The following is a 16158-nucleotide window of genomic DNA, read 5'->3' on the forward strand; positions in this document are numbered from 1 at the left end:
CCTAAATGCATGTGATAAAAGGCAGCTAAGGTATCAGATAAGAATCTTAGAGATTCAAATTTCAAGATTAGTATTTTATCCAGATTGAGAAGTAGAGGATGTCATGCATACATTGCAAACATAACCTGTAAGGAATGCTTATAAAATATAACGTGGTTCAGAGTTAATATTTCAAGATGAAGTAATTGATTTGAGATGTCACTGTGATTTTTGAGCTGTAGCAACATAACCTACACAATTCCTGTGATGCTTTTAGAACTGCTAGCTTTGGAAGCTGCAGAGCGAACTGATGGAATTTTCCATCAAAATGGTATAGGTGGAGGTCTGAGAGTGAAGCCACTGCTGCAGCACTGTTCCTGGAGTCGAGATGGATTGTTTTTCTTCTATCCAATGCCTGGAAATTTTCAACCAAGCTTCTGTATATCTTGCACTTGTTCACACACAGCTTTGGGAGCATATGCTTATGTTTATAGTAGATATAAATACTTATGGAGTCTTAGAAATATTTGAATGACTGTGTGCATCTGTGAACCTGCAAACCTTTAGGGATGGATTTTAACAGGTGTAAATCTGCTTCTAATTCTGATGTGTCTGAACACATGCCATCTCTGCAAAGCCCATGTACACAATTCGATGACTTTGTAGAAAGAGAAGGCTGGCTGCCAAGAAAAATTAACCCTGTGTCTTGTGTCACTTAAGCAGTTTAATTGGCTTTCATACCTAAGGCTGAAATAAAAATGAGCTACTGCTTGTCACCATGCTCTGAGAGACTGGTCTCATTGTAGAGTAACAACATTCATCTGCTTCAGAAGAAATATATTATAGCAGACTGTGCCCTACTACACTGGAATTCAACTGCCTGACCACAGAAACAAGCCCCCTGGTGGAGTGCAGAGCCCTGGATCAGCTTCTCACATGCATCTTCCATGTCCAAAATAACCCTGACGAGGATTCTTGTATGCTGGGTGGTTCCATTCCTTACAGCTTTCTTCCTTTCCATGGTCTGCAACATAGTTACGGTGATGCAAGAGTGTACTTTCTTTCCAGCTGGCTCTGAAGTGGGTGTCACTGATCTGATGTTTTGCAGAAATACTGAAACCGAGACTCCAGGATTAGGTATTGTGCAAACCTGGGGGGAGGAGAAAATGAAAAACAAAAAAAACAAACAACAAAAGAAGCAACTGAAAACCCCCCAGGTGCTAACTGAAGCAACACCAAAAATGAAAAGGATTCGGTGTGCAAGAAGAAAGAACAAAAGAGGAGAGGCCAGTATGATCATAATTATCATGCACAGTGGAGTGTGAATCAAATAAAGAAAGGATAGATGGAAAGACCAAGAAAAGAAAAACAGAGAAAGTGGTAAACAGAGGAAGGACTGAAGGGTAGGCAGCCTGGGGAATGTGCAATTCCTCTCCAACTTGAAGAGGCTGTGTGGGAGAAGACTGGAGCCAATACAGTCCACAGAAGAACAGACATCTCACTTCACATTTACAGAGTGTGGGTATAAATCATGTTTCTTGGATTGTGCCAATTAAGCAACTCAGCCCCCGAAGGCAGGAGACTTTCCTCAGCCTCAGTTTTATGGCTCTGTTTGAACACTGTTTTATTCTTGAGTCCAGTTGAAAACCCTGGGTTAGAGCTAGGCTGTACAGGCTTCCAGCCCTGAGTTTTATAAGAAGTGATTTCATCTGTAGGAGCTTCCTGTTGTGCCCTGCCATTAAATGAGAATGTCCATTCAGGGAGGGAGAAGGATGGTGGGGGATGTACCAAGTTAAAATATGAACAGAAAGAGGTATTAATATCTCAGATAAGTCTGCCAATAAGAGCTCCCTTATTAGCGAGCCTGTGAGTCAGGGATGGTGTTTCTTGATATGGTTTAATTTCTTTTCCTGTTTTTTCTTGCATCAGGATGCTACTCTTTTTGTAACCAAAAACTCAGACATCAGAAGGTAATTTGGGGCCATCACTAGGACAAATTTTAACAAGTCGCTGGCTCAGTGTTGTCATCAACTCTGAGTACTATTTACAAAAAAGGCTTGTCCTGCCAAAAATGTGAGCTTCAGTTGATCAATGTATCATTATCTCCTTAAAAAGGAAAATGAAACAAATCAGTTCATCAGATGTTTTTTGTCTTTTCTATGTTGCTGTTTCTAATTTAGAAATTTGTTCTGAAACACTCCAGGGAGAGGGAGAAGGATAAAGGAATAATTTTTATGAGATGGCTCTTAAAATAGGGGATTAATGAAGTTTGAGATGTGAGCCCATATTATGATATACCTGGATGTGTCACTTATTTCTTAGGGCTCCATTTTCTGGAGCCATAAAAGTAAAACTGTCTTGATGCTTCCTGCCTACTTTTTGGATATTAGTCCTTGCAAAGAGTATGTATGTTTGCTGTTGGCTTTTATTTTTTTTTTTTAATCAGTTCCTGAGGCTTTTAGTCATTTGAGGGATTTGAATATGTTTTCAAACTAAATAATGTCTCAGAAGGCTGTCTTAAAGTTGCTTTTTCACATTGGTGCTAATGCCTTTCTCATTTTTGTATCATTAATCTAACATTTTTGTGACTGTGACCTACTCTGCTTCCATTTATGTCATTTGAATTGACTTGCTAATGCCTATTATCCCTTAACAACAGAGAGAAGCATGCCGATTAAAAAAAAAAGTTATCTACGTGGAACTTATTGCTCCTCTCCCACAGCCTTTATTGTATTTTCATACTTCTGGTGTCAAAAGAGTGGATTTCAAGTTAAAGACTTTTTTTCAAGGTATTCATGACATTGAAGTCAAATACTATCAGACAGTAGCTCTTACTGGTATAAACATATGCCACAATGTGCTCCCCTGCCCAAGCTGTAGACACTTCTTTCAGCAGCCTGAATCTGTGTCCTCTGCTCCCGTTTCCTCTTCCCTTTTTCTCTGAAAGCACTTATGCTTTTGTTTAAGCCCAAAAGTTTCCCTAGCCTGACCATGCAATACTTTGCACTAGAATTGGGGAATTTCTGGAGCATGTGTTGCCTCTTCCTCAGTGACAAAGTGCTTTGCAAATGGCATTGGACTGTTGAGCTTTGAGGGATTTTTTTGTGTGTTTGGATTTTTTTTAATGGTCTGTCATGACTTTCAAAAAAAAAAAAAAAATTTATATTTCAGGAGTAATGTCACTGGGATTTATCTGTTCTGATGGAATAACAGTTTTTCAGCTCCAGTTAAGATGTCTGAACTAAGAAAGATGATCAGAATAGAACATGCTTAGTAGAGAAATTTGTCATTATGAAGCAGGACATATCGCATACTTTCTTTTTAACTTCAGGAAATTCACAGATGCTTTTATTTACTTTACATAAAACTTGATGTACTTGCCATATGTATCTCTTTCTGGTATTGCTTACTTGAACTATAGTCTCCTAGGTCAAGGATTCTTTCTTAACTTGTGTATGTTGAGCTCTTGGTACTGTGGAGCTTGATGTCATTTGACACCTCTCACCATTACTGTAATACACGCAGTCAGAAATAATCAGGGATCTTTTATATGTTTTTTAGACAAGCTTGCAGCTGCTTAAGCTCTCTGATTTCCCATTGTTCACATTATTTAGGAACCCTTTGTTGTTAATATTATGACAAATGTACATGTATTTGAACTTTGGAAGCAAAAGCTGGCAGAGATACATATATATGTTTGTTAAGCTTTTGCCATTTCCAAATATATCATTTTTTCAATTATAAATTTATGTGAAGGCTATATAGAAATGCAATGAAAATGGCGTTTAAGAACTGAAAAGTTATGAGTCTTCCAGAATCTGTACTCATGATAAAGAGAAAGGGTTAAAGGTGCCTGATATACTGCCTGCGAAACATTCCTGTTCTCCAGTGTTTGGAGAAAACGGAAAAGTAAGGTTGTTCTCTTTTTTCCAACTGCAGTGAAGTAGCTACTCACTGGGATGAATCCTAAAACACTTGCTGTCATCTAGACCTTATAATGACAAATTCTTGGATCAAAATAGCAAGTGAGTTGGGACAATGGTGATTAATGGCTTGAACAAAAATAGGTTTTGCTGTGCATTTATAGCTGGCATGTCATGCCTTTGATATTTGTTAGGACATTGAAGACTGCATACCTGTAGGACCTGTTGTGGTCCTTGAGGCTGCAGAAAGATTTAAGAATTTGTCTGTGAAGATCTGTGTTCAGGGGGAGAATTAAACTGACACTAAGTTCTTACAGCTGCCCCATTCCTTACAATGACAAAGGTGCATGTCTTAAATGGCATGACATCTGGTTGCTGAGTATGTGCTCCATGAAAGGGGAATACATTTGTCATCTCACCTGTGTCCTGAGAGGAGTTGTTTAAGTTAAAATGTCATCTTTGCGGGTGCAACGTAGGTCACCTCTCATGATGGAGTGTCACACCGAAGATCTAAGGAGCTGAAATGTAATGACATAATTATGTTTTCTTTTTCTGAACACCATAAACTGGAAGAGGAATACTGTTTTATTATTTCATTTGGCATGCAACAGAATACGGAGTGCTAAGTTTAATGAGATGTATAGGCCCGTGTGAATATATGCATGTAAGTTTGATGCATCTGGGTGTAGATATACAGGCAAGTAGCAATAAGCGGAATTTGCTTCATGTAAGCACAAGTAACAAGATACCAGCATGAGCTGGTAGTTTCTAATAGTCCTTTTATTTGCATTTCAAGTACATGTTTACCATGAGAGATCTGCCTTATCCATAAACCGGGGCAGAATGAAATGTTGCTTTTCTAAATCCTCTTAGAGCAAAACTTAACAGTGAGGGCTGGATGACAGGAAAAAGAAGAGGTGTAATACATATATGTGCTTATGTGCTGGTGGGAGTTATGATTTAAGAGTTTGGGAGACTACAGTTGCTTGCCTCTGCTTTGAATCTGTGTCTGTATGTATTACAATTCACTGTAATTAACTTGATAAGCGGAAAAGACTCAGAGGAGAATAATTGAACTGCTTTGATTCAATGTTTTTCTATTCTGAGAAATTTCTAGAAAGCTCTGGGAGTTTGTCATGTTTTGTGAAATTTATCTACTGAGAAAGGGATTTGACTGTTACTCACTGGTCATATGCTTGACCACATCTTTTGCCTGTTCCTGTATGCCTGTATAGTAGGATCAGGTTGTTCTACCTCACTTCTAACTTGTTTTTCCCCTTCAAACTGGGATGATTCTTAGGGATTGTATTAAGTGTTTTGTATTAAAATACCGTGGCCAGCAGATTCCCCAGCATGTTTGACATGTATTCAGAGGCTTCAGTATTCTCCTGACAAAGTAACCTCACCTTGGCTTTGATTACTGCCTTGAATTTTAGAAGTAAAGTGTGGGATTTGGCACTACCTGCGCTTCATAAAATGTGGATTACTGGTGCTGATCCTTTATGACAAGAGGTAGGGAGGGTAGTTGTGTTTTTTATTGAAAAAAGGTCCTTCCTTTCACTTACTGGTCATTGGTTTAAGTCAATGTCTTGGAGGGTGCTTGTAGTTCATTAGTGTGATATTACACATATCGTTATAAATTCATTGAGATATTAGTGATCTTCATTCTAGCTGCGATTTTAAGCAGCAAAATGCTACTGTTACAACATATATGCAAAAATATTTAGTGAGAAAAGCTGAGGATTAAAAATCACAATGGGTAGTACAATAACAATAAGGTCAAACCTTGGCTACTAAGTTTTGTCTTTTTCTTAACTTTATGTTTTTACTAGATGTAGCCCGTTTGTTTTCTAGAGTTGTTTGTGCACAAAAAGCAAAGGACAAAACCTAAAGGATCCAAGCATGGCTGTGCAGAGAAGCCTTTTATGAATTTGACAGTAGAATGCTATTATTGCTGATTGACACTAATCTCTACAGAAGTCCAAACTGCTAAATTTTGGACTTCTTGGAAAGATGATTTTTCTTGCTGATCAAGCTGAAAATACACCACATCTACATACACAGTCCATTTTTCTTCAGTGACATCCAAACAGTACAATTCTCCAAGTTTCTAAACATCAGCCAGAATATAAGCATGTCATACCTCAGTCTACTAGGGAGAGTTATATCAAAGCAATGTGGGAGGAGAGCATGAACATAGGAAGAATCTAAGTGTAAACACTGTGTTTTTTGTATAAGTTGATGAATTCTGGCTGACTTCAGTTTGTTATTAGAAGTTGTTAGCTAGAGATAGTAAATAATGTATTACAAGTGCTCAAAATGTCGCTTCTCCAGCCTCCAGATACAAGAGAGAAGATACGGGGAGGGCGGGGAATTTAAAACATGAAAAAAAAGCCACAATCTCAGCATCTTAGCAGTTGAGCTGTATGTCAGCTTTTCTTTCTTTGACTACAGGAGCTGCTTGTGAATGAGACCTGAGTGCATTTACCTTCAGATAATCTCTTCAAGAGGTCTTTCTTTTGTCATTGCTCTGTGGTTCTAGTGTGCCTGCTTTTGTGCTCTCTCTCCTCCCTTTATTTAGATGTGTGGTGGTAGGTATGACACAGTGAACATTGTACCACTCTATTATTCTGGAAGGTCAGCACCTGATAGCTTCTTGGAAAAAAATGCATTCACTTTTATGTCTAATTTACCATTGTTCCTTGCCTTGTTCCTTGTTCCACTTTCATCTTAATGTTTTTGCTTTCTTTTCATCTCTCCTTCTGTTATAATAACATTCGCCCTTTCATTACTTTCCTCTCATACATATTACTGTCTGTAAGCCTTTCCTGTTAACCACCTTCCTCTTCTGTATTCCACTGTTTCTTCCAGCCACCTCTCCTTACCCTTGTGACTTCCTTAGCTCTTTAGCACCATCTATAATGCTGAAGCTGTGTGATCACCTCAGACTAGTGTTCCAAGAGGAGGTGCTGTCACCCTGCTTTCCTCCTCACCCACAGCACCTCTGTTCTGTGCTTGCACAAGTGCATTGTGTGCCCTCATACCTAGAAAGACCATCATGCTAGTAGTGTGAAGGGGCATTCTGTGCTTTTATGGATCTCTGAAGAGGCCTTCTTGGACGAACATGGAAGTCAGGGTGTCTCCAAAACCTTGGGACAGTGGGTGTTAGTCAAGTAGATGGGAGTTAGCAGTTGTTTTAAAGAGAGGGGGAGGAATTAAAACTGTGACTGTTTGTGCACTGAAGATCCCACTTTAGATATGAGCTAGATGGCAGGCAAAAATATTAAATCTGTGATTAGTGTGTCCTAAGGCCTTCTGCTGCAACAAGGGTCTGGTCTTCTGTGAGACAGGATATTATATGCTGTTGAGAGGGAAATAGAAAGGATCTACAATGCGTTGAACTAGATAAATGGTTAAAACTGAGCATGCTAGTGCACTGTAATGGTTTTAGCCAGGAACTGTCAAACATTGCCAACAAAGAGACATTACAGTCATTGAACAAGTGGTGGGAATGAGGGAAGTATGCCTCCCGGTTTGAGGGAGAAACAGTCCTTGCTGTTTTGTCTTGCTGCAATGCATAAACCTACTACTACATGCTTATGGACCATGTGAGACACTTCTGCAGTTAATAGAGAAATTTAAAAAAAATAAATTCCTCCGGTCCTCACAGAACATACAATTATTAATATTATTATCAGCATGAGACAACGTAGTATTTATTGAGAATACTAGTCATCTTGTGAAGTCATCAGACTCTATATAAAACCCAAATAAAGTTTCATAGAAGTTTGGTGTTGCCAATCCCAAGTGTGCAATGAGAATGAGTCACATCTTCCAAGATTTGCTTTAAAAATCAGAGGTTTATTTTTAATTGGGTTTCATTTTTATTTGCCTTTTTATTTCAAAGCTGATTCATTTTTTCCACTGTTACCAATGCCCACACCCCTCCCTTTTTTTTTTTTTTTTTTTTTTTTTTTTTTAAGAAGGAGACTCTTAACAAGAGTACCAAATATTTCTGGACATGTAACAAAGTTATGTAATTGCTGCCAAGTCATGTTGGCAGGCAATTATCGGAGTAATCCCCCTTTAGTGGAAGGGAGGAGTGGGAGGTTGTAGAATAAAATAAGATTAAGCTAAAGTTTCATGTGTGCTGTTTTGAGTAACCAACAATCACATACAAGAGAAGAGTGTTGTCACTGGAACAATATGCTTTATTCAGAACTGGGTACAAAATTAACCTTGTCACAAAAAATTTGTCTAGTATTTCTAGATATGTGGAAATTTGTTCAAACTAGTTTACTTTTCGGTGTTGTCTTTTACCCATCCTCTCATCCCTTCACTTTTGTAAAAAACAAATTAGGAGATCAAGTAAGTCTTAACTCTATATATTTAACACAAAGCACTAAAGTGGAAGAATTATATAGATTACTAAACTTTAGTTCTCCATGAGGAATTATCTGACATAACTGCAAATTTCATCAGATAAAAATCTGTTCCTAATGATCCTGGATGTATTTTTTTTCCCCTGAATAAAACTCTTTCTCTCGAGTATCCTTACTAGGATGTGCTTGAAAAAAGTCTGTTAGACTCAGAAGTTCTGTGCAGACCCCAGTTGTGGCATACTGACACACCATATCCCAAAGTGAGGGGCTGCAGGTTAGGAAGGTTCCTCTTTCAGTTAGAAGCTTTCAGATTATGGACATTTTTTCTCTTCATAGGGAGGTTAATTTAAATTTTGAGCAAATAGTCTGTGGTAGATTTTAGTGGACCATAGGTACTTGACGTGGTAGCAGCAGCATTCTAAATGTTTTTATTCCATGTCCAGTTTGGTCTTTGAGCTAAATAAGAAGTCCCAAACTATCTCCCTATTTGGATGTCTTTAAAAAAAGTCTTTTGTATCAGAGCAAATACAGCTGTGATGAAATCAAGCATTATGGAAAGATGGGACACTTACTTTTGCAAAACTTAAATTTAGCCTACCATTTAGATTTTCCCTGATACACTGTGTTAGTTCTGTGGGGAGTATTTCTCTTGGTCAAAGATAAACAACTAGTTTAAAACCAATTTCCGGACAGATAAATTAAAATATGTTAGACTTTCTGTGAATTGATGACTTTCCCTTTTTTTTTGTGGTTTTGTTACCTCAAGTTAAGGTGGCACAAGCTACCGCCCGTTTGCATCACTTCTGCATAGCCTGGAGAGGTATCGTTCACCAATGGGAGTGAAGTAGCTTTATGGGACAAGACATATTTCTAAGCAGCTCGAGTTCAAACTCAGACCTTGCACCAAGTCAAAAAGGAGCTTGTGAGAACATTCCCTTTGCTAGATCTATTGTGCAGAACTTGCTATTCTGCTGAACTAACTGTAGAAGAGAAACATGCTTTTGGGTAAGTAATTCCATGTGGAGGTTGAAATCTGTCTTTCAACCAGCTGCATAATAGAACGCTGTATGCTTGCTCCAGCTGTACGGAAGGAGAAATACAGACAATGTTTAGCTGATTTATTTTTAATAGCAATCCATTAGTGAAAGCTGTGCTCATATGCTGTAGTTTAGGAACTGAGCAGTCAAATTAGGAAGTATTAGCACTGTAGGTGACTGTGATCTGGTTTTTTTAGATACTTTTTATCTTTAGGTAAACTGCGACAGAGAAATACAAATGCCAAAATCAGCATTTGAACTTTATCTTTTTTTTCCTTGCTCAGATGGTAATTGTGACATTTTCAGAAGGAAGGCTATAAATAAAACTCCTTGTTAGTAAGCCCATTGGAAGAATATATTTCTTAAATATGAAAATAAATTTTTCTTATTTGTGAGCATACTGATGGTTCACTGTAGAAAATTAATGCGGGATTATTATATGTCTTTAATTTCCTTTTATCATTTTGCTGCTAAATCCTGTTGACTGATATTATGTTATGTAATAGTTTCAATAAGCATAAACAGTAGTAGCATTTGAAACAGGGAATGCTTTCATGTGCATTTTAAAGAACAACTTCAAATTTTTAAGCTTCTGAAATGTTAATGTGTTGCAGATTATACTGTATATTGCTTAGCTGCAATGTTAAAAGTGTGCATGATGCATTCAAAAAGTTCCTCTTAGGATGCCTTGCTAGGTCAAAAACATAAATGCTGTCTGTTTATATTTAGATGATTAGCTTGGAGAAAACATTTTAAATTACCTTTTTTTTTCCATGCAAGGCAACCTTAACTGGAGGAATGTCATTGGTAATTTTTTCAGATGATGAAATAAATAATAATAGAGTGCTCATTTGCTATGAATTGAATGTTATACTTTCTGCTATATGCAACTATGATCATCCTTGGACTGTGGTAAATTCCATTTCATAGGATTCCATTGCTTTTAAAATTACTATGTTTTTCTCTCTCTTTTTTTAACTAAAACTGATGTGTATCCACTGACCATAATTTCTGGTTACTGTCACCTTATTTAACTTTCTAAAGACAAGAAAGTGGCCTAGAGAGGTGTTTTTGTAAGGCAGAGTTTAAGATTAGTGCAGTATTTAGCTTAGTCTAGCTGAATGGATTAGATTTCAGCAAATTAGGTTGCATGTTTGTATATGCTTCAGGACAGCAAATAGAGCTACTTCATAAGCATTTATCCCTTGTTCTGTTCTCTCATTATATGTGTCTGTGACACTGTTTCTGTGTTATGTTTGGTGATCATAATTTTACACCTTGGGTGCTGTGTTCTTTGTGGTAGGGAAATGCTTTCTGATTTTTCTAGGCTTTACTTCTCTTTGTCATTTTGTATGTTCAGGTATAGTCACCATAATAATTTGCTGTGCTGCACAGAAATACATGTTGTAGAAGGTTTTAACAGAGAAGCCTGGAAGAAATCTGGTGACTTGGTTATTCCTGTTTCTCATTTACTTGATTTGCAGCAATCTGTACTTAGAAATATTAATTCTATCTGAAGTTGGAGCAGTGCACACCTTCCCTGCTGCCTTCAGGATGCTTTGTTAAACATCACTAGACATAATTTCCCTGTGCTGCCATTATCATGGTAATGTTTAGATTCACATTTGTCTTTCCTTTTCCAGTGTGGTTCATCTGACAACCCATGTAAAGGGCCACTCTGCTGTGCATTGTCTGCAGCAAATGGCTACTGGGCAGTGCACACAGCCTAAAAATCTTGGGCTGTTCCTGACTCCTAGGGAACATGGCATAGGCAATGGGCAGTCCATGCTGGCCAGGCATCATCTGTCTGCAGCTCTTGGCTAGCAGATAGCAAGTCAAGCTGGCACAATTCTGGCAAAATGGTTTACAAGCTGAGAGAGAGAAGTGAGAGTCCAAAAACTGGTATCAAGCCTTTGGAGACAGTTGCAATGCGATGAAAACAAAAGAGAAAATTCTGTCTATTCAGAAAGTGGAAAAAACCTGACAAAAACAAACAAACAAAGCAAAAAGAAAAATCCAACCAACCAAAGAAAAAACAAACCTGCCAAACTCAACCAAAAAAACCCCAGTTTTAACCCATCAAACTGCTTTATGCAGAACATGCAGCTCTGTTACACCAAGAGAGACAATGTGCTGAGATGGGAAACCCAATAAAACTTGGAAACTTGTGCACCAAGTATGGTACAAATTTTGGCAAGAGCTGAGCAACACAAATGCTGGCAGATGAGTGACTACCTGTGACCCTGCTTTTGAGGAAGCAGGCACAGGGCTCTGAGTCATAGGGACAAGAGGCAGCAGTGGGGGTCAGAAAGGGTCCTGGAAAGGGGGTGTTTGAACAGGACTCTGAATTTGTAGTAAGTGTCTTGGTAAAGAAGGGTAGTCCATAAGTACAGAAGTACCCTGCCATCGCTTTCCCAATGATATCTCCTAAAGACAGTAATTTAAAAAGGAAAGATGAAATCAGCTTTACAGGTAAGCAAGAATTTCTGTGGTGGGCACTGGTAATGAACAGTGTGCCAATAAAATTTATGTCAAAGGTTTGCATTTACATAGGTGAATATTCCAGATGCATGTACAGATTTCTTGATTTTGCAAACAGATATTTGGGTTTAGTCAGTACTTGAAAATTTGGCCTTTGGGGAAAAAATGCTTTTATGTTCTGTAATACTAAAATGCTTTGAGCAAAGTTTAAAATTATTATATTCTATAGCTGAGGGAACATTGAGATCTTTTGGAATGACTTATTCAAATATCCTTATGGTTGATGGTGTATTTGTATTTGAATAAATTCAGGAAAGATTCGTCCTAAGCTGTTTCTATCCAGAACTGCTTTAAAGAAACAGGAAAATATAATCATTTCATCACTTAAAGCTGCTTAAACCTTCAGGGGGAAAAGGGTTACTACTTAAATTTCAGATGAAAGGAGTGTTTTGTGAATTCATCTGTGTCATGTATTCATACCTGAATTAAAATGAGCCATGATGTACTGCACTTTCTCAGGAACATTACATAAACTTCCTTGTTCTAAACCATGCACAAGTTGGAAATGTGCATACAGAACTGAAAGAAACTTTGCAGTAGTTTCTCCCCAAGCAGGAAGCCTAATATTTACACAACAATCAATAGAGTAAAGAACACGGAGACAAGCAGCACTCTCTCCTACGAAACTTGGTTTAACTGGTAAAAGAAGGTAGGATCTATATGAACAACAAGTTTCTTTTTAGTAAGACCTGTACAGTTGGGGATGGGTTTGGCTTGAATTCTGCGGAACCTTGTTGGCCAACGTTTGGAGTTGTGCAATTAAAACAAGGGATTGTTTTTAAGTATGTTATATTTGGAACAGTTTTCTCCTGCTTTAGTTTCTGGGATTTTGATCCCAGAAAACTACTTTCAGTAGTGTTTTGGTGAGACTCTAAAGAAGATTAGTTGAGGAAAAATCTGATCCTGATACAGCTTGCTTTGCAATAGATAAGGAGTTTCTTTGTGTATGATTAACTTATATCTTCCTCTGATTGTTTCCTGTCATTTTTATTTGTTTGTCTTGTGTGCTTTTAGGGAGAATTTTCCTCACTGTGGGCAAATAAGTAAAGGGAAGCAAGAATGCCTTGACCTCAGTGCAATTAGAAAGGGACAAGAGGTGACAGGGACAGTATACTTGTTATTTCTTGTTATTGTCTGATCTACGGGGCTAATAGTATTATCTGACAATAAAAGTTGGCAGTTTTCAATTGAAGCAAAAAGTTTCAGGAACTTTTTCAACATCCTTCCTGTGAGGATTCAGGAAAATATTGTTTTTCCCTAAGTTCTGTGGTTAGTCACATATGCTACCTACAAAGAATGGTTGACAGAAGGACCTGCCTGTCCTCATACCCCTGGAAGAAACTTGTCCATTGGAAGGGAGCTGGAGTATTGAGACTGTGCTAAATGTTTTGGTTTTGAGAGCAGACATTTTGCTCTTTTACCCTGCCTGTCTTTTTCACTGCTCTAGTGTTGTAGGAGACCAGGTGTGTGTAGGTGGCAGGTATGGCATGAGCTTTAGACGTAGCATGCTCCTTTCCCAGGCTCGTCAAGAGTTTCTGGTAGGTTGTTGAAATCTCGCTGAGGATAAGGACTGATGATTTGCAACACTTAAGAAGGGTACATTAATAAATCAAAGATTAGGTGGATTGGCTTAGGAGATTCTTCCATACACAAAGAGTATATGAAAATATCAGAAATTCCCTCAAAATTTTAAGAATTCTTCAGAGTGGATAGCATCAGGTAACCTTAATTGGGTTTTTCTTCATTCAAGCGTATATGCCCTCAAGTTACTCATAATAGCTCTTTGCAGAAGTGACTTGAAATTTAAAACAATAATAAAAATTTAAAGTAGGCAAGAAATACTTCAGCTAATAGACTGACAAATTAAAAGTTACTGAGGAATGTGGTCTTGCAGTAAGATGTAGTGTGCAAACCTGTTGCTTTTTGTAGTAATGCAACCCAGACAGTGAAGTTCAGCTTATACTATGAAACCAAATTTAATTTTGTAGTCTTAGTGATTGAAATCTGTTTTATTAGGTAATTTCATTAACAGTTATTACCAGAGAGAAATGTCTTTCACGTTTCAAAGGGCAGTGTTCCCCAAAGAACTTATATACACCCTGCAGGCATAAATCCAAACCAATGTCCAGTGTTCCTTGATAAAGTAAATTGCTTTGTTTGAAGAGGTAATGGCTGGTACAACAGCGATAAGTGCAGTTATCCACAAGTGATGAAGCATCTCACCAGCATTAACAAAGGGTACTTCCTGTATGTTATTTTCAAAGCCCACCTGCTGGCCATCTGGATCTTCATGTCCATGCAGAACTTCATTTGATACTGCTTTCTTTTTTAGCACCCTGCTTGTATGGGTGTGCTTGTGTGGTGGTAATATAAAAAGAGAGACTTTGATATGTAGCTAAACTACTACTTCCAAAGTGATTTTTAATCTTTTCCTCTGATTTTAGCAGGTATTTACACAGTAACTAAAATATATGTCCCTGGTGATGTTGTGCTTTGTGCTAAAATGAAGTTGATAACTAGAGAATCAGATTGTTCTTTCTATATTTTTATGACGAATCTGAGGAAAGACAGAGCTTTCAGAATAGAGGACAGAAAATTTCTTTTTGAACTCTTCCCCTTTGTCAGTGTACAACAATTCATGCATTGTTAAATGTCAAGACATTTGCTCAATGCAATGCCCAAGTTTGTCTCACCGTATCTTGCTCCTTCTTACCTGTTTTTCTTGTTCTTGCTCGGTAAAGCACACAGTCCTTTCACCTTATTACACAAAACCACAATATTGCTTAACAACTTGGAGTGGTGTGCTCCTTAAGCCTGTAGAATAGTCTGTTTTGATTGATTGAGAAAAGGCTAATACAATTAAAACCCCAAAACAAAACACTGCCCCCTGAAAACCCTAAACTTGTCATATACTTCTGTTGCATTCAATTTAGAGTACTTTTTGTTTATGCTTGTAAATAAGCCAAATTATAATATATCCTTGGATATAATATGTAAATTTAAAAATAGAATTATAACTATTGCAGAGTCTGGAGAATTAAATTACTTTTATGTTGCTTAAGATTACTTAGGGATACAGTCCTACTGTGTTCTTAGGAAAGTAGTTCTTGCTGACGTACCAGGAGGCCTTCATGAAACTAGACTTAAAGGGCAGAATGCAACAGTTACAGCAAGAGGCTAATGAGTCAGCCGCAGGTCAGCTTTTCCTTTAAGAAGTGTGATATATTTATAAAGCAACATCCAATGATTACTTTAAAATAAAGATGTGTAAGGATACAGTTTTGGCTAAATTCCTTGGCTTTTTTAGTTTGGGAGGTTTTTTTTGTTTTTTTTTTTTTTTTTGCTAGCTCGTGTCCTCAGTGTAGATACCAAATTAGAAGAATTCTCAAAAGGTAGCTAATTCGTAATCTTAGTAGTGTTTGGCAATGCTTCTGGGCCTTGCTATTGGGTTGATTAATGTGCTTTGTCTCCAGTGTAAAAATTAATCAGGTTTTTTTTGTATTAACAATAGCTCTTTAGGGACTTGAGATACCATATATTGTATCTGTCTGTCATGATGTTGTGGTGGCACAGCTGAAAGAGGTAGAAATGTCAATAATAGGTCTTAAAAAACAGTTCTGAAGTGGTCTTTGAAAAGCTAGTGCCAACTTCCTGAAATGACAAGTAGTAGCACAGCAGAACAAGAAAGCACATGAAAAGAGAGTAATTCAAAGTGTTTAAAGCTTTTGAAAAGATTGAGGAATAAGGATAGATTCAATCCTATGGTTTAACTGAAAAAGCAATTTATATGCTTATGTGATTTTGATGGCACTGAAAGAGTAGCTGTTCAGCCAGTAAAAGATGTAGGGAATACTGGGAGTAGGGTGTCCATCTCTCTTTTCCAGTCTTTTTATAGCTTATGGCGTGTGCTAAGCTATAAAGCTGAGTGACCAGGTTTTACAAGGTTCCCTGTGAATATTGTTCTTTACCTTTAAATTTTTATCTTATAATTCCATTTTTGTTAGAAACTTTGCTACTTGGTGCACTGGAATGAGGAGTTGGCCTCTGAAGTGATATATTGTATTTCTGACATGCTTTTAAACAAAAGGCTGATCACCATCTCCACTGCCTATCAGTTGCATAATGTGCTGTAGGTCACACTCTGTCACAGGCACATGCTTCAGCTCAAAGTGCCATGGCTGGCTTGCTCAGTCTTTATTTTTTACTTGTGTGGTTCCTCTGAGGCTGGTGAAATTAATCTAGTGGACAAGACCATATGTGAGAAATAGGTTCAGCAATCCACAAAGTCTGGTCTTT

General features: G+C 37.6%; 1 protein-coding gene across 7 annotated transcripts in view; it reads left to right on the forward strand.

Annotated features, from left to right (window-relative positions):
- The window catches only part of ZNF385B (zinc finger protein 385B), a 162284-nt gene that overhangs the window by 67913 nt on the left and 78213 nt on the right, over window positions 1-16158 (forward strand). Inside the window, exon 1 of one of the 7 annotated variants that reach the window (XM_064660710.1) lies at window positions 12343-12511. The exons of the other annotated variants lie outside the window; for them this stretch is intronic. The gene's annotated coding sequence lies outside the window, so the exon portion shown is untranslated. Of the gene's footprint in view, window positions 1-12342; window positions 12512-16158 lie in introns of those variants that run through there. 7 annotated transcript variants of the gene reach the window in all.

This window comes from Pseudopipra pipra, chromosome 7 (genome assembly GCF_036250125.1).
Source record: "Pseudopipra pipra isolate bDixPip1 chromosome 7, bDixPip1.hap1, whole genome shotgun sequence".
Lineage (NCBI taxonomy): Eukaryota > Metazoa > Chordata > Aves > Passeriformes > Pipridae > Pseudopipra > Pseudopipra pipra.